The sequence below is a fragment of the Protopterus annectens genome, chromosome 8.part0 (genome assembly GCF_019279795.1).
Source record: "Protopterus annectens isolate FY-2018-M chromosome 8.part0, PAN1.0, whole genome shotgun sequence".
NCBI lineage: Eukaryota > Metazoa > Chordata > Ceratodontiformes > Protopteridae > Protopterus > Protopterus annectens.
In genome coordinates, this window is record NC_056741.1 from 1,738,311,528 (window position 1) to 1,738,335,720 (window position 24,193).

The window sequence follows — 24,193 nt, forward strand, 5'->3', positions numbered from 1 at the left end:
ATACTTATGATGCTCTGACTACACACACACACACACACACACACACACACACACACACACACACACACACACACACACACACACCTCTGAGTTGACTGTAGTGAGAACAGGTACCCTACCTATCTAAGGACACAGACTAGAGAACTCAGTACTTTACAAAAGTGTGGCAACACAAGTCTGACTTTTACAAGGCTGCAGGACAACTTATAGTGGATGATATCAGCACTAGATGTTGGAGAGAAGATGTTGGGAGGTCTTCATGAAATTGATGTATAGGCATGTGCAAGTATCAAAATACTGGCAATTCATGAGATTGGAATGGTAATTGTTGGATGCACACTTATACTCCTCTGGGTAGATAAACATACACACTCACACACACACACACATACACACACCTCCCAGTTAACTGCAATGAGAACAGAAGCCCTACCTATCTATGTGCACATACTAGAGAACTCAGTACCTTAACCATATCCCATGGCACAAGTCTGACTTTTAGAAGGCTGCAGGCCAACCTATAGTGGATGACATCAGCATTTGATAATGGAGAGAAGATGTTGGGAGATCTGCATGAAACGGATGTGTAGGCATGTTCCACTGTCAAGATGTTTCAGTTTCTGCATGTTACCAGATCGATGAGTATTTAATGTGTAGTATTTGGTGCGTGTGTTCCAATGTGAAGGTATACCTTCAGAGACAGCTTTACAAACCATATGCAAACAGGTGTCCATATTACTGCAAGTTTGGAAAATCTGAATGTGCATTGTCATTCTATAGATTTGCCTGGCATATAACAGAACTTGTATTATTAATTTATGTAGTGTAATTTATATTTTTGTGAACAAGTACTGAGAGACTAGGGTTGCAGTGCCTTGGGGAAGGTAACAGATGACTTCATTGTAAATAAGTGACAAGTCTTAGATAAGGCCTTCAGATTTTTCTGTTTCCACATGCAGTTTCATGTTATGAACACTAAATGGACAGTAAACAAATGTAATACTTGCTATTTTCCACTTTGTATAGCTCATCGCTAAAGTGCTGGTTTGCACAATGTTTGGCAAAGTGTTTGCACATGTGAGATGCACATTTCTACTGCTTTCCCTGTTTGTGCATAGTTAAGCGGTGTGCAAGCAAGAGGCTCATTGCTAAAATTATTAGAGTTAGTATTGAGTGGATGAAACACACGTGCTGCTAAGCTGACTGTGTGGCAGCAGGTGTAAATGCATTGACACATTTCTTTTTCAGCCCAGATGATAGAGGGTTTGAATATAGGTGTACATAATAGTTTACATAGCTATTGATAATGCAGTAAAATTTTATTTTATTCTACCTTCAACATGTGTTAGTCCTTTTTGAAATAGTGCAGCTTGTTTAAGCAGCACTGCATGGAGGTAACCACACAAAGACAGAGCCATTCACTATTACTTGGCATTGGTGCTTGGTGCCAAACTCATGCACTCAGTCAAACATAGAGGCCAAAAAGTGAAGGACTCCATTGTTTTTTTTTTTTTTTTTTTTTTTTGGTACTTATGTTTTTTGTGTGTGATTTTATTTTATGATCAGATTATAGGTGTTAAAATGGGGTAGATAGGAAAGTTGTGAAATGGGGGACAAGTAAGGGGAAGAATACAGGGAGTGCAATATAGGAATGTGCAGGAGGGAGGTAGGAAAGAACCTTAGCTATCCATTTCCTCAATAATGTAAAATGAGAAGATGTAGAGAATATTAACTGAATTTGGACTGTTAGCTCTGCCAAGAGGGGTGACAACAAAGCAATCATGTTGTATAGCCAATTGGAATAATCAAGTATGTCAAGAAGACATGTGTGTGAAATGGAGAGCTACGTATGGGATGATATTTTTGTTTTGTTTTATTTTGTGGGACAGGTGCCCATTATTTATTTATTTATTTATTAATTTTTTTGCTTCAGTGAGAGAGGAATGCTGGTTAAGGGATGCTGGTATTTCTGTTTCAGGTAATGTGGGTAGGTGAGGAAGCAAATACAAACAAACAGGGCAAACAAGACCAGACATAGGGGCAGTAAGGGGTACAAAAGGTTGAGGGATACCATAATTGGGGTAAGGGAGCCACTGGGGTTGACCTACCACTCTGTGCTGTGAAGCATTTAGTGATTAGGTACAGATGGTACAGATGGATGACATGGAAACATTTTGACAACACATAATAGAAAATAAAAAAGACATACAGTCGGGGAGAGAGAAAAAAGAGATACAATTAGTACCATCATATTTATCTGAAGTCTTATATTTAAGTATATGTCCTAACAACTGCAAACTAGAATTACACATATGCTTGGTCCAGTTATACACATTACAATTAATAGCAGGCTTTTATGTCACCTGTATGGAGTTTAATTTATGTACTATATAAATAAATTATAAAATAAATAAATAAATATTTTTAAATAAATGCAGTATTGTATAATCGTTACTCAAGGTATTTGAACCCACAACCTCTGTTTACAGTCTTACATTTGACTCCTAAAGTTAGTTTGTGCTATGGACTTATGCATGCATACTTGCTTTTACAGTTAGAATATGTATGCTCATTACTGTATAGAAAACAAACAAAAAAACTATCCTTAACTTTTAAAACTACAATAATACTTCTTTGGTGCTGCATACATAGTATTTGCTTGTCTCAGTCTCTCCAAATGATCATCATGAGACTGACAATTCAATTCAATTTCAGGATTAGCTATGAAAAGAAAAGAAAAGAAGAGCATTATGCATATCAGTCTTCCCTATATTTAGCTATCTATGTATTATAAATTCTCTTTATTAGCATACTTACACAACTGTGGAATGTTACTGGCTTGTAACTCATCCAACCATAGTTGAGCATAACCCTGTTGTGCCTTTTTAGATCACTGAAATGGTGCCTACACTGTTCTTCAGTGTGTGAGATGTCAGTCGCACTGGATACAGCCTTGGCCAGACTATTCCAAGTCTTAAACTTGGACTGGGAGCCAGATTAGTCCTCCTGCAGAAGCCTATGTATATGGCTCTTTACCAAGAATCCAAAAAATATCCTGAAGTCCTGAACACCCTACCTCTGCACCATAAAGTGGACACTTTCCTATCTAATACCAGACATGTCTAATCTCAAAAGTAGAGCAATAGCAAATGATAGTTTCCTGCCAATTCCTGTTAGTACATTTAATGATAGTGTGCAGCCCTGAGAAACAATGCCAAGCACATTTGCCAGATGTTAAGCAGAGAACAGCAATGCCAAGCAAGTTGGAAATCAATTTTTGAAATGAAAGGTTAATCTGACACTTGACATTAGTTTGAGGGATGTCTGCTGCTGTAACAGGTGATTTAAATTTGCAGACATGCTCAAGGTATACATTGCATGACTTGACATATTTCGGCTTGATTTTATACACTGATAAAATTGAGTTTTACAGTGCGGGATTAAAATGTATGCATAACAGACAAAACTTTTTTTTTTCCACAGCAGTGATTTTCCATCTTTGCCAAAGAAAATTTACTTCTCAGGCATTATCATGAATCATTCATATATACAGATGACAGTTTGAGGTGTTGATCATGCATTTGTGTGACCTGACAAGATCCTTATATATAGATTAATTTGTGTATGTGTCTTATTTAAGTGTGAAGACCATCCAAGTCCAGATAGCAAAATTATACTTATAGAAATATAGTAGACATTATACCCTCAGTCATACATCTGAAAACACAATAAAAGTGTCATCACTCACACATATAATTTATATCAACTCCACTATCTAAAGTGTTATAAGTGAAAATGAAAATACTGTGAAATGTAACAACACTAAAAATGTCTAGTATGTTCTGTATTAGAACCCATGACCGTGTGAATGGCAGCCCTACACTTACACCTGTTGCCACATAAATGTTGAAATAACTCTTCCATATTTTTGTGTTCATTGCTATAAACTGGGCTTCCACAACAGTAAAAATATGCTGTACTTCCTATATTAGTGTGGTTGTGTAGTGCCCAACAGAATTACTAGAATGGACCCGTTTTAAATTATTGACTGTGTGTGTCCTGTCTGCAGGTGATTGATGGCTAAAGGTGCTGGGGAAGCTTACTAACTGCCTCACAACATCACTTAGTGGCATTGTGCAATGGAAAGCAAAAACTGCACTAATGTATCCTTTTTTAACTTTATACTGTATACGGCCTACCTGCAGGTATTCTGTCTGCTTCCTGTGTGAGCCACTAGTCCACATTTGTGCACTGCTAAGTGTCACATAAATGAGATAAGCACAGCTAAAATCTGACATTCTTTGTATTTCTTTATTTCCTTTGTTTGCACTAAGCCTCACAGTGTGCAAACAATGGCATTTAAAAAAATGGAAAAGTAGTTGAAACAAAGAAAAGAAATCTATGAAATAAATACTACAAAATACCTGCTGGTACACAGGAAATATTTTTACACAGGTCTGGATTTGAACTTTCACTCCAATGGACCTTCAAAACACAGTAAGGGTGTCTTATCCCTCTTTGCCATATAAACAGCTTTGTAACAGAGAACTGAAATCATTGTGCATACAACCAACTGCAACATCATCCACAGTACTAACAAAACACATGACAGTTGTTTGTACATGTATTACTTTCAGATGTAGTGCACCAAGTTACAGCACAACCATTTATGACTATTGCTTGCAAAAATGCAGTTCTGCCTTATCTCTCTGTGTTTGTTGCTCATTTTTGTTATCTGACCAGTAATCTGAGATATGCAGTCTATACGGCATTCTGCATCATTGTCCATAAAATGTGTGATGATATTAAATGGCAATAATATACAGTTGTCAAAAATGATGAGGAGTTGAATGTTTCTGAAAAGAAACTGTGAAATATGTGCTGTACATTTAAAACGTTGATACAATTACCTTCTACACGTTGTAAGTCTATCCTGCCTGACACATCAGCTGGAGGTAGGGAAGTCTGAATTACTGTTGTTTTTTCCTTCTTCCTACCAGTAATCATTCACAGTTGCAATCCATTAGCAACAAGAACTGAGGGAGTGCCTGCCCTATGTTTACACCTGGTACACATTGTCAGGTAATTGGGATTCAGCAAGTCTAATGAGTTCACACCTCATTTGCATCCTCACCATGCTCACAGCTCTGAACCTGCACAATAAAAAGGGAAACATGTAGCTAGCAAACCTGAAGGTAAGGAGACTTGTTTATGGAGATAACACAGACAAGGATATTACTTCAGGATATATCTGTACCAAAGACTATTGACCTTGGTAAGGTATGCTGCCATTTTTCAAATACTGTATATACTGCATATGCTAAAATGTCATTAAGAAAAATTTGTTAATACACACACACACACACACACACACACGCACACACGTGCGCATGTGTGTGTGTGTGTGTGTGTGTGTGTAGTGAGCATATATACTGTATATATATATATATATATATATATATATATATATATATATATGTGTGTGTGTGTGTGTGTGTGTGTGTGTGTTTGTGTGAGTGTGTAGGTATACATGCATTAGGAAATACTACTTTTATCTGTATGCATTTCTTAGAAGTGTACTGATGGCATGGGCATGTTTGTCAGAGCATTTCACTTTCTCAGATGCACAGCCTTATTAACTATCAACACAAATGCTAATGTTATAACTGTTTTTCTCTGTACACTCTTCTATTGTTATTTATGTTAAATGTAAATGTCCAGTATTGTCAATGAGACAGGGGTTTGTTAGTAAAATGTGTCATTTGCCTGTTCTTTTCGGGGTGGGAGAGCAAAGTTGCATTTCTGTTTTGACAGAAGCAAGATTTTTGCTGTTGTTACTCTCCTTGTTTTGGATCAAACGTTGCTTTGTGTGTGATTATAATATGTTACAACCATACAATTCCTTTTTTTATACTTGAATATCTTGACTATTTTTATGTTTCTTCAATATGTAGTAGTGACTCAGCCAAGCTCCTCGTGGTCCTGCAGAGTGGTGCTAGCAGCAGAGAGACGAAAAAGAGTGACTGCTACCTGATTAAGTATTTCTTTGCTACCTTTTCAGTAGTAACTGCATTTTCTCACCAAAAAGCGAGTTTGTGACTGCTGTAATACATAAATAAGCTTGTTATTGCATTTTTTGCTTACCTGCACTTTAAAGTCATTGTTTGTTGTTTGATTTAACTGTTATGGCTGCCCAATCAAGTGTGCTGGCCTGAGCAAAGCATTTACTGTGTTTTTCTGCCTCTGATACTGTCCTAAAAAAAATATATATATATATATATATATATATATATATATATCTTTGTTTTCCCACCTTTACTGTCCTAGAATAGTCCTGAATTCAGGTTTTGCTGTATTCCGGACTTCAGTACAAGTTCTTGTGTTGCCCATATCCTTACTTGGATAGGAGGAAGCTTCCCTGTTCACCAGTGAGAGTGGGGAGCTTTGAGCAGCCTATCTGTCCCTGGAGGAGTGGTCTTAGACCAGTAACTAGTTGTTTATTGGCTGTTTTGGGCTATTTCCTAGCTCTTTCAAGTCCCCTGCTTTAAAACCCACTTTGGCATGGCTTTCCCCGATTTTGCTCATAGCGCAGCATTGGGCAGCACCGCTTAAACAGGTTTAAACTATGTCCAGCTTTACAAAGTCTGGTTTTCACTTTTTCCCTTAGAACTGCTCAAAATCTCAAAATAAGCACTCTATTTTCCTTCTGAAGCCCGCCACTTGCTCATATAAGTAATCTTACAGGTAAACACTAATAAACTTAAGCACTACACCCTCTTATACTCATTTTTAAGTACTTGCTCCCTATTGGTCCTTTCTGATCAGTCAATAAGTAGTACCCTAGACTTTTCAGGCATGTCCAAAGGCCAGTTTTGTGTTTACTCCCCAGTCCAGCTGGTGAATCTGGGAATCTTGAGGAAATGTTACAACTGCCTTATGTACACAGACCACCCTCTCCTCCTCCCAACAAGCTGAAACATATGTGAGAGATGCAACTATATAGCCAAACTGGAGGCTGAGCTCTCTCAACCCAGTACTGGCACAGCCAGTCAGGAGGAAAAGGTAACCACACACACCACAAATGCAGTCTCACATAGACCCATCGCATCAGCAAACCAAACGCATAAACACACAAAAACATACTCAGAGACTCTAAACAAAAATCTTCCTAAGCAGCAGAGACCTCCAAAGCAGACATCCAAGCAACCCCCACCATGCAACAATACCCACGTAACACATAACTCACAAAGTCAGTGTGCCACACACTCACAGCCCTTAAGGCTAAACAACACACCGAATACACTTGTAATAGGCGACTCTATTGTCAGACACACTGACGTCCCACTCACCAGACTGAATAAGGAGAAGGTCACTGTAAGCTGCCTGTCAGGTGCCAGGATCCGCCACATAACATATGCACTCATGTCACTCCAAAACAAGTACAGATATGACTCCTCCATTGTCCATGCTGGTGTGAATGACCTGAGGCGTACCTCCCTGGACTACATGAAAAGAGACATACAGGAACTCTCTGATCATGTAGCCCAGGCCAGTATGACCCTGACCTTGAGTAGCATCTTGCCCTCACTAAGAATGATGCCACAGTATAAAGACAAAATGATAAATTTTAACAATTGGCTAAAGTATTGGAGTCATTCAAAGGGATCCAGTGTCTGCCGGCCTGGGATGACATGCTCGACAGGCCACGTTGCTTCATGAGGGACAGCTTGCACCTGTCACCCCTGGGTTTTTGAATACTGGCAAAGGCTCTTGCCTCCCCCATAGTGCCTTTTTTAGGCAAGGCTCAAAAGACAAACCCACCTCCATAGACAACACAAAGAAAAAACTAAGGGTAATGCTGCTCAACGCCAGAAGTCTAAACCTCAAGATGCATGCACTCGAGACTCTCATCAGTATGGAGAATATTGATATCTGTGCAGTAACAGAAACCTAGTTCAAGGCTCCCGAAAGCACCCCAGCACTACCAGGTTATACTTCATACCATGCTTTTCGGCCACAAAACTCGGACCGAACCAAAAAAGGAGTGGGAGTATCCATATACATCAAAGATACCCACACCTCCAGGTTAGTGACACTGCACGAAGCATCAGATACTATCCATGTGCAACTGACAGTGGGCAAAACTGCCTTTCAGTTTGTAGTCTGCTACAGACCACCCTCCCAAACACAGGAACCCCACTCGGCTTTTCTGAGAACACTGGAAAATATGAAGGTCTCTCCAAACACCATTATATTGGGTGACTTCAACTACCTAAACATTGATTGGGAAAACTACTCAAGCCCAAACACCCTCGCCCAGCGGTTCCTAGAATTTATAAACTCAAATACTATGGAACAACTGGTCACCACTCCCACAAGAGGGGATAACATATTGGACCTGGTCATCACCAACATAGGGTCTCTATATTCCACACCAGAGGTATACCTCTCATTGGTAAGATCAGACCATAAATTAATCTCACTGGACATCCATATTCCGTCCCCACCCCCAGCCAAGGAAACCACGGTGAAGAACTGGTGGAATCTTTCAAAGGCCCCAGGCCAGTGGAAACTACGGCCCAAAATGCAGAATCCCTTACTAAAACATTATATGGACACCTACAGGAATGCATGGAGCATGCTATCCCAAATAAAACAAAGACTCACTCCTCCAAAGGCAGGAAACCTGTCTGGTGGACCCCGGCCATAAATAAGCTATATAACAGAAGGAGGAAGCTACTACATGATAGAGCAAAATCCCAAAAAGGAAAGGCATCTCTGATCAGTACTAGCAAGAAACTATGATCCCTCATAAAATCATCTAAGGCCAGCTTCGAAAGAAAAATTGCACAAGACACTAAGGATAATCACAAGGCCTTCTTCAGTTATGTCAGGAACCTGGGGGGCAACTCCCAGATATGGTCTGAGTTAGTGCAAAATGACAAAAAATACACTGAACCCACAGACACTGCCAACATCCTGGCAGAAAGGTTCGGTGCAAACCCCCCCTTCCCCTCCAAAAGAGCAAATGTCTATCCCAACAGAATGTACCCTCCCTGTGATCACAGATGCACAGGTAAGAGCTGCCCTCTCCAAAGCAAAAAACACAGCATCAATGGGACCAGACGGTGCCCTAGGCTGCATCTTACATGATCTCCAAGAAGAACTAAACCTTCACTTAAAGACACTGTTCAATCTCAGCCTTACTACAGGATATGTACCCAATGAATGGTGTACAGCAACAGTGGTCCCACTCCACAAAGGTGGTGCCACAATGGACCCTGGAAACTATCACCCTATAAGCCTGACCAGCCTGGTCTGCAAGGCTATAGAGCATATCATCATGGAAATCATAAACAAGGACATTGGGAACCTCCAGACACTGGATCCTACGCAATTCGGCTTTGTTAAGGGCAGATCCTGCCTCTTGAACATGGTTGACTTCTTTGAAACTGTTACCAAAGCTATAGATGAAGGGAAGGTAGTCCACACAGCCTACTTGGACCTTGCAAAAGCCTTTGACACAATACCCCACTCGGGCATCATAAATAAACTCATCAGCTTAAATATCAACCCCTATGTCACAAGATGGGTTGCAAACTGGCTCAGGGATAGAACCCACATGGTCAGAATTGCAGGTGCCATGTCAGACTCTAAACCAGTTACAAGTGGCATCCCACAAGGCTCAGTCCTGGGACCTCTCTTGTTCAGTATATATTTCTCCGAGGTACAGGCTAACATGGGTGGACTATGGCTGACAAAGTTTGCAGATGACTGCAAACTGGGTGCCATAATCGACTCTCTGGCTGACACGAGCATCCTCCAAAAGGGTCTCACAGAGATGGATAACTGGTGCCAGAGCCATGGCCTAAAGCTAAATGCCAAAAAGTGCATTGTCATCCCCTTTGGGAAAAACAAAATGCCCACAAATTACCACATAGGTGGTAATCCATTCAGTACGGAAGAAGTAACTAGGGACTTGGGGACCCAAGTAGATAGTATTCTCTCCTTTGGCAATAACATTGCCAAAGTAGTTAGAAAGACCTTCTATATAGCCTACCTTATCATGACAGGGGTCACATCTAGATCAAGAGAGGTCATTGTACCCTTCTACTCATCACTTATCAGGCCCATAATTGAATACAATGCCCCATTTGGAATGTACCTTACCCGACACCTGCAGCAACTGGAAAGACCCCAAAAGTACCTCACCAAGAGGATCAAGGGATTCAAACAGATGCCCTATGCACTTCAGCTAAAGAAACTCCATCTCTACTCAGTTGCGCACCGCCTACTCAGAGGCAATCTGTGTCTGAAGTATAAAGCCATGTCCAACCCAGAATTAATAGACATGCTCCACCTCAAGAAATCCAAATCCCTTAGAGCTACACGCTCCAGGGACTTGAACCTCAGCACAGAAATAAATAGGACATGCTGGAGGGACAGATTCATATCCCAGAGGCTCCCCTCACTCTGGAACAAAATCCCAATCCATGTTAGGCAGAGCCCCTCACTGACCCTATTCAAGAGAAATCTTGACGAGTGGATGGGAAACCATAAGTTTACCCCTGGGATCTCTTCTGTGTTCTTGCTAGACAGAGGTACAGTAAACTAACCTTATTATGGCTACCTTCTGTGACCTACTGTACAGAGGCACAGTCAACTAATCTAAAAGGGTGGCGAAAGCCAAACACACTCTGGCTAGGCTTATAAATTCCCTGGGGCAGATAGCCTAGTATCAACCTATGAACCTATGAACCTATGAAATGCTACCTTTTCTGTGTTATATCGAGACAGGACTTTCAGTTGTGTGATACACATGTGCATTATCCTTCTGTTGTGTTTTAGGTCACCTTAGGACTATGACATCCAGGCATCCTAATCCCTGAAACCCTCCCTTCAGTGAACATCATTGTGGAAGCTTTTAGGTAACATGGTGCCTTTCTGCTTAAGAGGGGACATAGAGCTATATCAGGCCGAATGCAAATTTGGCAGCAGATAGGTGCTGATGATGTAAAATCAGTAGGCAGTCACAGCAGGACATATGATCAGGTGCACCATACAGCCACTGACATGAACTAATCTGCACAGATGATGCAATGCACAGTTGTAGTGGCCCATGAATAGATGGGTACCAGGGGAGCCTGCTATAGACCCACCAGTAACAGCAGATGAAGAGTTCCTGTCCACTGCCAGGGATCCAGACAGCTCAGTGCAAAGTGCAGATTAGTATGTCAATGACATAGGTGCTACTGTGTCAGGGAGAACAAGTACGCTCCAGGAGGAGCTTACAGATAGATTTCTCTATCTCAGTTGTGAAATACTTCATGTATAGTAAAATACTGGCAACAATACTTTATTTCTGTTTAACATTTAATTTGTTTGGATTGTAGTTGTAGATTGATACAGTAAACAACATATTCTGATTGATTACACATGGGCTTAGGTTGGACTTGTCATCCAAGTTCTTGTTAAATGTGTTGTTAATGGACATATAAAGGGCAAAAAGTTTTAACCCCCTGTGTTACTGTTAATTGTAATGATTTTGTACTTACCTTTTGCTTAACTTCTTCCAGGACCATCATCCATGGGAAGACCATCATCTGTACATGGTAAACCAAATATTTTATTTCAGTAGTGATGAGCAGTTCAAAGAAATATGTATTTCATCCATATGTATGATGTGGGTGTCAGGATTGCTGTCTATACTGCTATACTGTCTGTAGTAGTGGCACCACTGCTAGTTTGTTAGCATATCTTTGACTATAGTATTGTAGATATTAATTTCTTTATATGTTTGTTAATTATTATCACAGGTGATCCTGACAGTAGAAGTGTAGGACTCTTATCACTTGATGTCAGAGTATCAGCAGACTCTGATGATGATGATGGTGACCAAACAGAGGCACAGTCAAGGGGTGCAGTGGTAAATCTGACACTGATGTTGACATTCAGCCATCTCCTGTAATTCCGTCGAACACAGCCCGTAGGTCTACATGAACCCATTTCAGTGAGTTCTCAGATATGGGACAGGTGGAAGGTGAGACACTGGATCAGGGAAGTGTGGTTAATACAGCTTCAGTGCCTGTTGACTCTGGCTGTCGTTAGGGGTGCCCAGAGGAGGCCTGCTGTCCATCCTCTACCTGATGCAGGTGTGTATTCCCACGTTATATGGCATATGTTTAGGGTCATTATGGAGATGCAGGCACATTCCTATAGGTCCTCCAGAGAAATGCTTAGGGTTGTAAATGTGTAACAGGCTGACATGCAAGACTGCCTCCACCATGTTGCTCATTCAGTGGATCATTTGTATGACATGTTGTAACAGGCAGTGTCTGTGATGGAATATCTGCTGAGGAGGGGTGGCATCATTGTGGTCATAGGTCAGCCACATCATGTGTTTTTAGCCAGCCTGGCTGTGCCTGTTCACACTCCCATAGTGGAATACTTCCCCTGTTCCATCAGTGGTTGACATGTCCACACCCAGATGAGGCAGGCCATGGGGTCATTGTCATCAGCATCCTTGTAAGGGAAGGTCGTCCAGCAGACATCAGTCAAATTCAGGTGACACCAGTGCATCTGACCATGGGTGTGGACATGCCAGTGCAACTCCTGGCAGAGCCAGTTCTTCTGGTCAGGTACAACAGTGATGAACTACCACCTGTACCATGCATGGCTCAGACCTGTCCGATGTAAAGCTAGTACAGGGCTTGGCCGTGCCCCTGTCTACACTCATTCACCAATTTCACCTGGAGGGCCCTTACAGACACACACACGCACACACACACACACACACACACACACACACACACACACACACACACACACACACACACACACACACACACACACACACACAAACAGTTACAGCATTCAGCTATGAGGCTTAAAATTCATTCTGTCTCAGTGGCCATTTGTTACTTTATCCAAATGTCTGCCAGTTTCTCTTTCTTACTCACATGCACTCATTTACCTTTTGTGTCAGCCTAGGCATCTTGCCCCCCAACACAACACCCTATGCGAGTGATAATAATTATACCAGATCCTTGTTTTCTATCTTTTGGGTTCAGGTTCAGGAATACATAACATTTTTGCCTGCTGCTCAGGCTGCATATCTGACCGTGTGTAGTATATTTGTGTTTGCGATGTTGTTTTGCTAATTGTAATTTTGACATATTTTGGACTTAGAATGTTAGATGGTTGACAGCATCAAACATTTTTTTGCATCAGTATTTTTAATATTCTTCTGAGGGCTGTGAAGTCTGAAACTGAATGTGTCTCATTAATTTCTAGCCTCTTTCTTTACTGATTTTCTGGTGCAAAACTATGATGCCACACAGAGGACATTTGGTGACCGTTAGTACTTTTGAGATGTATGAATGTGTGAATCTTTGATGCCTGAGGCCTACTGGTTGTTAGAGGGCTCATGTAGTCACACACATCTCTGCAGTCACATGCTAAAGTCATTTTTGTTTAAATCAGCCAGCTTTTACTTGCTTACATTATCAAGTAACAACATTCAAGGATATGCCATTCATTTGCATTATTACACAATATACCCAGGTTCAGCACTTACCTTGGAAATCCAGCAGTTGCTACAGTTTTAGTTCAGGGCTGACTCTGTCTAATGCTAGCAGTACACAGCCATTACATGGGTAGGTAAAGGTTGTGAGCATAGCCTGGCAACAATGTTACTATATGTTTGTGCGTAGGATGAAGGTTTTAGCCTCTTAGCTGGTGAGTGAGTGTGTTATGCATTGCTGCTTGGACAATTTGAGGGCATATTAAAGAAGCCCACATCTGCCTACACCCATGGCAGCTTCTGGATTCCCTTCTGATTCCTGACCTGCGTGTAGCTGTGGTGACCTTGCCATTGGTGGTGAGATGTGTGCCCCTTCCCCTTGTTGATCCTGCTGAAGCTGCTTTCTCAGGAAGATGTTGTGTAGCATGTCACAGACAGTGAATATTTCAGTACATGTACATGAATTGTACTGCAAGGCTCTCCCAGATGTATCTAGGCATTGGAACTGTGAATTCAGCAGCCCAAACACACACATTATGACATTTCTGGTTTGAGTGTGTACCTCATTATGGCATTCTTCAGTGGGTGTGTGCACATTCCTGAAGGGCATTATCAGCCATGATTCCAGTGCATAACCTGCATCCTCACATAAATGATCCTGTGGGATATCACCCCAGTAAACATCTGATAAAGTTAGGAGGTGTGTCAGATATGTCAGTCGTGGTAACTGCCTGGGTTGCCAGCACACACATTCAAGATGATTCTCTTGGCATTGCACACAGCTTGGCAGTTAATAGAGTGGAAGTTCTTTCTATTTATGTAGAGCCTTCCCTGCTCCTCAGGTGGTACCTTAATTGCTATATGTGTACAATCTATGGCACCCAGTAATTCAGGGTAGTGTGCTACAGGGTAGAACTCCTGCATATTTGTGACCCTGTCCTCAGGAGAACAGGGAAAATGTGTGTGATCTTGGGCATGTTGGAGCACAGCATTCAGGAATTGATGAAGGCTGCTGGATGCTGATACCTGGAAAACCCCCAACATGCCCCTGTTGATCTCTGAAAGGTTCCTGTAGTTAATATTCTAAGTGCTGCACATAACTTTGTCTCCACCGGTATGGGTTCCCCTCAGTTTGTAGTTTAAGCTCCTGCCTTGGGAAGCTAAAAAGCAGTACAGAAGGCATTGATGGAACTTTCCAAAGTTACACTTAACCATGATTGCCCTGAATAATTCAATCTAAGCATAGTCAATAGTAAATGGAATAAACTAGTATGTTCTGTTGCTCTGTGAGCTTTAGTTGTTTTGTATCCAAGCAGGGAATCATACCAAATAATAAAAGATGTCAGCTTGTTATTAATTTATGGTCATGAAGGCAATAATGTTCAGAAATGAAGCTGCCTTGCTGTATAACTAAATATTTTTCAGGTATGTGAAACACTGGAAAAATATTTCAGTTTTTGCCTTAGGCAGATATCTAGGCTATCCACCATTTCATTCCACAAGCACTAACAGTTTTCTGAAAGAAAAAAAGAAATGTTTATGATTAGAAAATTCACAGTGCATCATTCATTCAGACATACAATTTACACACCCATTCTGAATAGACAATGTACTTTATAAGAATTTTATTTCTGGATACTCATCTAAAAATAAATATTCTCTTTTTGCGTTCAACATTTTATAATCTCTAGACATGTTTTAGCAATCTAATCGTAATAACTGTAGGCAGATGCATTAAAGTGTCTATACTGTGAGCTAACAATCTATACTTAATAATACGGTATTTGCCAGAGGGAATAACAAAGACATATCCATAGTTAGTTAAATAAGCAGCTGTAAAGCGTTTACTTATGTCACTGTGCAGGGAACTAAAATTTGATTTTCTGGTAAAGTAATATACTATTGTACTAAAAAAGGAATTCAGAAAATGCCTTTTGTAGGGTGCATGGTCGAGCTTGGGATATGAAGTTTTGATTTAAATGAAATTATGTGTCCAATAATAGATTCTCAAGAGAAAAGGTTGTTCTTCAAAATGTGATAAAGGAGATTTCCTCTGCCAAGACTGAACACTGTATACTTGCATGCTATAGTTACCTGTCTTACTGCTTGTCAAAGGAAACCTTTGTCATCTGGTTTTCTCACAGACCTGAAAAATGAAAAGGATAACTCAAGATAAGATTAAAGTACCTTTCTTCATAATATTTCCACATGTAACATAACAATAAATTAAATCCTTCACATATTCAGTAAAGAAACAACAAAGCAGAGCATGATTCACACTCAGAACTTTGCAGTTTCCTTTTCTCTAATGTTTTGTCCAATTTATCCACTATACTTTGGAAACTCTAATGAGAATCAAACATCAACTATGTGATCTGAGTTGCAGGTTGTAACTAAATGACCATATATTGGCCTCCTGTATTACAGCACAACATCTTTTTAAGATGACCATGAAACACTTAAAATCTACATGCATATATATAATTATTGCCAGAAACGGACAGTTTGCTTTTATCTGCCATTATTGAACATCTGAAATCATGTCACTGATGTGCTCCTTCATATCCCATCTTCTGTCCTACATGTCATTGTTCTTGAATAATGGAGTAGCTGTCATCAGTCAGAAGGCACATTGTCCACATTTCCCTCCTTCTGTGTGAAACTTTGCCCCTCAGCTTTAGACCGAAGTAGATTTCTTCATTCTGCTGCAGATGATTCTCCATTACTCCTTGTCCCTCTACTTCAGCTTCAGTAACTCACTTCTGGTAAAATGTTTTATGCCTACATCGTGTTTCCAGCAACAGTTTTTACATTTGGCTACAGAAGAAAATATGCATGTATATTACATCTTCTTCTTTATCAGTCATCGTTACCAAACCGATAGCTTGCAATCATTCTAGGATTTCAACATAACACAGATCCCTTTCTACTCTCTCATCTTTTCGTTTTCCTTTGCACCCACCGAGGAAATGCCATTTGTTGAAGTGATAGTTCACAGAAGTGATATACACCTGATTCTGAGCCCCATAGTACCCCACTTCTGCTCGCTTTCCCCTACGATGGAAGACTCTGTGGGTACCACTCTTTGGGTTCAGCCTGACAGGCATCATCATTCTGTTTGAAGAAGCAGAACATATTCTGCAAAAGTGCTAATCTGTTTGATTAATAAAACATTTAATTAAACACGGCGTGACAGCTTTTTATATAGCTGTGTTTGGAAGGGTTTTTTGTTTACCGGTATTTGCTGTTGTTTTACTCCAACCTCCACTGACTGGTATCCATATATTTTTTGTTCTTTGTTATAACATGCATACACTGTTGTAATTTCCTCTGCATTTGTTTCTTAGATGGTGATTTTATGTGCCTCAGTGGATACACAGTCCTACACTCCAGTAAAGCAAGTAATATCACACTAGTTTTGTGGAATCTGCACTGACTGAAAATTGTTGCAAGATGTGAATTTACAAATTTCACTCTCATCTCTCAAGCCATATGCAAACAACATCCCCTTTATATGAAAGAGTTCATGAGACCTTATGCTTTTGCTAGACACCTAATGGCCTCAGGTGAGAGACCACTAATTATTCCAAGGACTAATCTGTACATATTTGGTAGACTATCTTTTGCATTTGGAATCAATCATCCAGTCATGTGATTCAGACTGTCCCTTCAGGAGGTCAATAAAATTCCTTCTGTTTTTGTAGAATCTCTCAAAACTCTACCATGAGAACTTAAGTACATCAAGTTTCATGGGACCTTATCACATGCTTTCTCGAGTCTAGGAATGCCCAGCAATTTCAAGGTTCTTCTTAACTATCTCTCTCACTGCAAACACTGAGTTGGTTGAGCTGTATCCTAATTTTAATATAAACTGCTCATCTCTCATCTACTACTCTATGTATCCATTTATCAGTTATCCTCTCCAGAAATTTCTGACAGTGTGGTAGGAGTTTGATACCTTTGCACAGCCCACAATTGTGTATATTCCCATTAATCTTCTTATTTCATAAGGGTTTTACATTGCTCTTTTGATAATCTATGTCTTCAGTAGTGGAGTACTCTCAAAAGTATAATGCTTATAGAGAGCTGTCTATATATAAGGTTATAATAAGCAATGGCTTCTTTTTGTTGTGTGACGATACTGTTATGGAAAAAAATAATGCAGTGCTATCTTAATGCATGGCAAGGATTCGCATACCACTGGCATTTGGGAATAAAACTTGTCTTCTCATTTTATAAATCTATGCTGGTTCCTAAACTCATGTCAAGAAACTGCCACTATATGGGTCACATTTTTCCAACATATAAAATATTAACTGCTATACTCCTGATTTTGCTATTTCTTTTTTCTCTCATGTTTTATTTTCTTTTTGAGGATTAGAAGTATTGCCAAAGCTGCACCTCAGTGGTATATCAAGAAAATAATAGGACATTATCAATACAGCCATAGTAATAATTTAGAAATATGGATTATTTAAAAGTCTACTTACTTAATATAACTGGCTAAAGCAATCTGTAGAAGAATGTTTATTTATTGTCTCATTGAAAAAAATTAAAAAGTGATACTCATTGTCTCAAAGGGACACATATGGTCTAATTAGATTATGGTAAAAGAGTAAGAAAAGCAAAAATGATTATAAAAAAAAATTGCTATTCAGTCTTTAAAAATACCGAGTGGTGGCCATCATATTTCTTTCCAATAAAAAAAGATTTATTACAACCTAATGGTGACTCTTCAAAGAACAATATTCACCAAGTAAACTTGAATAATTCTTTGAAATGGCACAATGATAAACCACTAAAAATTGCAGTTGTAAGAAGTTTGAACTTAGCCTATCAATTCAATGGTACAAAAGAACAAAGTTTCACATCAGTAAAACCATACAGTTTTAATATCCATCTCCATCCAAGACATCTGTGAGTGCAATATTTTTTAATATTTGTCAAACTAAGCCTAAATATGAGCATTTTAATGTATATATTAGACAAAACAAGTTGTTAGATGAATTGCAAGCTAAAAGGTTTAAATTTATGAAAGCTGATGAGGGATTGTTGTAATGTACAACAAAGATTATATAGATGCAAAGAATCAAATGCTTGCCAATGCTGATTAATACAGAAAAGTGCAACTTTATGAAACTTATAATAGTTACAAAAAGACAGTTTATTTTATTGGATTTGTTGAGAGAGAGTTTTATCACTGGTAATTTGTATGGTATTTTTACATGTTTAATATCCTAAGTTAGGAGTCAAGTTTGGGATTCCTAAAGTACACCAACATGAAACAAAACTGCCATTTAGACCCACTGTGTCTGCTAGGGGAAGGGGAAGTGTTACATAGGGTATTTCTATTAATCTGGATACCATCTTTAACCCTCTTGTTTATAATTTAGATAGCTGTCTCAATGATTCCTGGGACTTTTTGGCTAAGTTAAAACAATATTCAATTTCTGGAGCAGAAGATTTCATGTTTGCCTTGTATGTCAAATCATTGCTCACTAACATTCCCATATATGAAGATTTAGAATGTTTAAGATGGTTTTTCTTGAAGTACACATTATATTCTACACAATCAACACCCAATAACATGGCGGCGGAGTGTTGTGTCAACTGTCCCTATCTCTTTGTATTCAATGCCACTCTCCTACCTTCTTCAAAACTCATGTCTGACTGTTACAGAGCTTCTGCCACAAAATCCATCCACATCTTTGCTGGATGCCCTCATTTCACCTTGCCTTCTTCCCTTCTGCCCTAAATTGTCTTCAATATATTTTCTTCTGCTGTTCTACACATGTACCCAAAACACCATAAACTGTTTTATTTATTTATTTATTTATTTTACTTTTTCTGCAATTGGAGCTACATTGGCTTCTGCTCTTTTGTCATTCTCATACCTCCCAACCTGGAAACATCAAAAATCTGGACAAGGCCCATGAAAAATAGGTACAAATCTGTACGCTGATTAACATCTAATTTGCATACAAAATTACGTAAACCCACCCACACCGATGGGAATTGTGGGATACCAACTTTCAAATGCAAACCGAAGAACAGACAGCCAAAATATGGCACCAGAGTCCCCCTGCAGCCATTCCAATGTCCCATTGCCTGGCTATTTCACCCCATTTACCATAAACACTAATGTATGCATACTGCTTTACTTCTACAATGATTATTTGGATTTTATTTTAACATTTTACAGCACAACAATGCAGAAACACTAATAGACATCATCTGGTAAACAAAGCAATATTGTCTCACAAGGAAAATTGGCTTGGCATTAAAACTTCTCTGCCCTTGAAACTCACATTCATTGAAACAGCACTGAAGAACACGACTAAAAGTTCTGCACTATACACCCTCAGATACTAAAGTTTGGAACAAAATGATTTGCAAATGAATGACACAAATATTCAGCCTATCACTAACCACCAAGACACAGCCTTACTGCTTCATACACAACTGATATTTCCTATCCCTAAAGTCTCCACACTTTCCTCTGCAGTAGACTACAGGACTGTTATGAGTCTCTGAACAAAGATACTTGAAAAGCTAGCTTATGATCAGATTTAGTTATTTATTTAAATTTGTTAACTTGGGTAGAATATTGATCACACATGATCAATTTCAGTCTCAGGCTGTTTCAGCCAAGGAAAGCATTAAAATGTAAGAAATGCTGAGATACTTTTTTGAGACTGTCTAGGAATTCTTTATTATAAAATAGATAAACGTTTACATATGTGATTTCTGCGCTGTCATAAATACAGGTGAGCATGTTTATAAAATATGCATTGTATTGTTACACAAATGTATACACAAATTAATATATTTTTAACAGATGGTTGAGACTGCTTACAATGGAGATCTAGATTACATCCAGATATATAACATTTTCTCTGACACTCATCATAGCTTTCATCCAAGCTGTAGAACAAATATGTTATACTCATTCACTAGCCAGCTACACTGCCACGTGGATGATAGACTACTCAGGAGCTTCTTTCTTTCTTGATCTTAAAGGACCATTCAGAACAGCTGACCATAACCTACTGCTCCATAAAACTGACCACGCCTGAAGTCTCAGATGGTCACTTTATGGTTCAAAGACTACTTTTCCAGTAGATTGTTTCACACAGCTGACATTGATGGCAACACATGATCTGTTAACATCACAAAAAGTATATCCTGGCAGTTAGTACTTAGCCCTTTCTGTTTACAATTTCCTTCGATAACCTTCCATGGAACCTCCCACTGTTTAAATGCATGCTATATGCTGATAATATTTTACTCGGCAGGGCATAAGGTACATAATATCATTAAGACATTGCATAATGTAGATAATATCATTCTGGCATTGCAAAATGTAGATAGTTGCATTAGGGCATTGCACAATATAGGCAATATCCTTAGTGCACTGCAGAGGGAATTTGAACTGACATGGAACAAGCTTAACAGGAAAAAATTGAAAAGCAATGTACGAATAACCAAATTGTTTCTTTTACCCCATATACTGAAGCACAGATAAATAAAGTTTAAACTCAGTTACAAATTTAATACAAGATGTCAAATCTGCTTACAGCTCAAACAGGGAAAGCAGCTGCCTTAAATGTGTTGCTTCCAGGATAGGAATGTGGCCTTCCCATTATCTCATTAATTTCATTTCTTTTAGCTCAAAATGTTACTCCTTTGCAAACAGCTGAAAGATACTGAGATTCATTAACCTGGACAGTCTGGGAGGCACACGACTGTAACACTTAAAGGATAAGCATCTTAATTCCAGTAACAGCTAGAGCTACTATTTTCCAGGCTAACATTTTTGCTAAAAAAAAGATACTGCCCACCACTTAACAACAAGCTGCTTGTCAGACAAGAAGCACTCAGCTGGGAACTGCTGCACTTCCACTCTCCCTAACAGTGCATTCACAAAACTTTCTTCGGCATACTGAAATAATGCTTGCGTCTTTCGGCTTCTCGCGGTTAGGGGTCACCAGAATGGAACTCTGGTCCACTAATGATTGGCAGTGAATTTTTACATACCGGGTTGCCAGCCCTGACGCACAACCTTCAATGAAGGAACGCCCATTCACACATGCCTCTGCACAGAAGACGCTCTAGCTGAGAATCGAACGGACAACATCTTGCTGTGAGGCAACAATGGTACTGCAGCACCACCAAGTAACACTATTACTGATTAAATTAAACATGCAATACTAAAAACTAACACTATTGCTACTCAAATTAAACATGCAAACTTACTTCTTTCAGCTGTTCCCATGAGGGGTCAAACACAGCCAACAGTCCACACAATGATTGGCAGTAGAGTTTTATGGTGTCGAGTTGCCAGTCCGGCCCCCAACCTTCCACAGAAGGCACACAACTGACCCACCTAATGCTTTACTCAAACAACTGCTCTGTAAAATAAGGTGATGGATTACAAGCAAGACATGATGAACAAAACATATTACTTAACTGCCAAAAAAAAAATGTATATTTAGCATGTGATGAACACCGACAGAATGATGTGACATATAGCTGACCACTTGATTCTTCCCAAAAAACAAGCTTTCACATTGTCTTAAGTTTGATTTTTTTTTTTTTGCCTGTAACTGAATACAGTATGCTTTATATTACAAAAGAAACAGTCCCTGAATTATCATCACAAACAAATTTTACATACAACAAATGACTGACTTAATATCACAAATCTAAATTAAATAGATACCCTTCTGAGTCAGCTATCATGTTGTAATTGGTCTGATACAGTAAGAAATATATCAACAAAGCCAAGCCTTAATTCAATACCAATAAACAGTCAAATCATTTTTTTCTTACATACTACATTTAATACTCCTAACAATTCACTCCACAACACCACTGCTACTCTTGGAGCTATCAAATGTTTCTCGGCTACATATCTCAGTGTCTGGGATATTGGAAAGGCTTTTGTCCAAACTTGTTATGAATGGGGGATGACAAATTCTGGCTGAGACATATTCAAGCAAACCAGGAAACACATCTATAACTAGACTGCATTATTAAAGGTTATTCATACAGATTTTCCTCCAGGTTGCACTCAGAGTAACTTACTGGACAAACTGGTCTCTGCCTCCCACCGCAAACTGGAACGTGTTGGCTGAATTAATGTAAATTGTATACAGACCGATCTTTTTTTCCTTTTCTTTTGCGACAACTAGTTTCGTAGTGGGTCGCTCTAAATATAGAAAATAAATGCACAGGCTAATAAACAAACTGCTCAAGTCATACTTACATGCACACACCACTTTCCTTATTTGAGTCTTGCTACCCTGAAATGAGTTTTGCTGCCTGCCGTTTCCGCTTGCAATTTTGTCATTATCCTCTCTCCCATTCCTGCTTGCAAATTTTGCAAAGAAGTTCCTCTGCCTTTCCTGCTCGCAAACAAGTGCTGGTGTTTCCCCATTCCCGCTCGAAATTCTGCCATTATCCTTGCAGCCAGGCCAGCCGGAAATGATGATGTGAGCTCCTTGAGCTCAATTACGACTGGCTGGTAGCCTTGACGGAGCTGATGTCATTGCGCACGTGATGACGTCAGCTCCGACAGTGTGAAAATTGAAAAAAAAAACAAAGCAAAAAAATCGGAAATGAAGGGGTACCACTCGGGAATCGTGGCACCCCTTCAATTAGACCACAAAACTCGGTAAAAACAAAGTAATTCGGTATGGTTGGAAGGTATGGTCATCCTATCTTCATCTCTCCCATAGTGTGCATCCTACCAGCCATCTCAGGCACTTCCTCTCCATCACCACTAGTTTCCTCAACTGCTCTGCTTTTACTGTCCAGGTTTCAGTAATATATATATATAGTAGTACTGGTCACAACACTGTTTTGCACACCTTACTTTTCAACTTCTTTGACATTCTTTTGTCATAAGAATGGAAAAAGGGAGTTGATGATGTTGATGATGATGATAAACATCCAACAAGATATATATATAATGTCAAAATCCATGCCATCTGTGCTTTTAAGCCAAAAATATCACACCACCATACAGCCAATGTTTTGATCATAAGAAACTCCATTGTGGGACATATATATGTCCCACCGACCAAGCTAAATAATGAGAAAGCAATGTTCAGCTGTTTATCAGGGCCAAGATCTGTCAGATCACATACACAGTTAGATCATTTAACCTCAAGTACCAGTATGATTTAGTCATACTCAGTCTGGGCATAGACAACCTGATCTGTAGCTTCCTGGACTACATGAGGACAAAGAGAGTCATGACAGTGCTTTTGGGCTAAGTGTCCCATGCTGGTATGAGCCTAGCAACGAGCTGCATTTTGCCTTCTGCAAGGATGATGCCACAGTATGAATAGAAAATAATTGACTTTAACAATTGGCATAGAGTATAGTGTCATTCGAAAGGGTTATAATATTTGTCAGCCTGTGATGACATAGATACATACATACATACATACATACAAATATTTCAAGCATGGGCATTAATGCCCTTCTAGCTTGCCAATATACCAAAACACTTGTTCCCATAATAAGTGTCCAGGCTGTTCTTAAAAATATCTAAACTAATATTTGCTTTAATGTAATTTGTTAGTCTGCTCCATGCATCAGCTTCTCTGTCAGAGTACCAATTAGTACAATTCTCATTCCAATAGAATCTTCTACATAGATTGT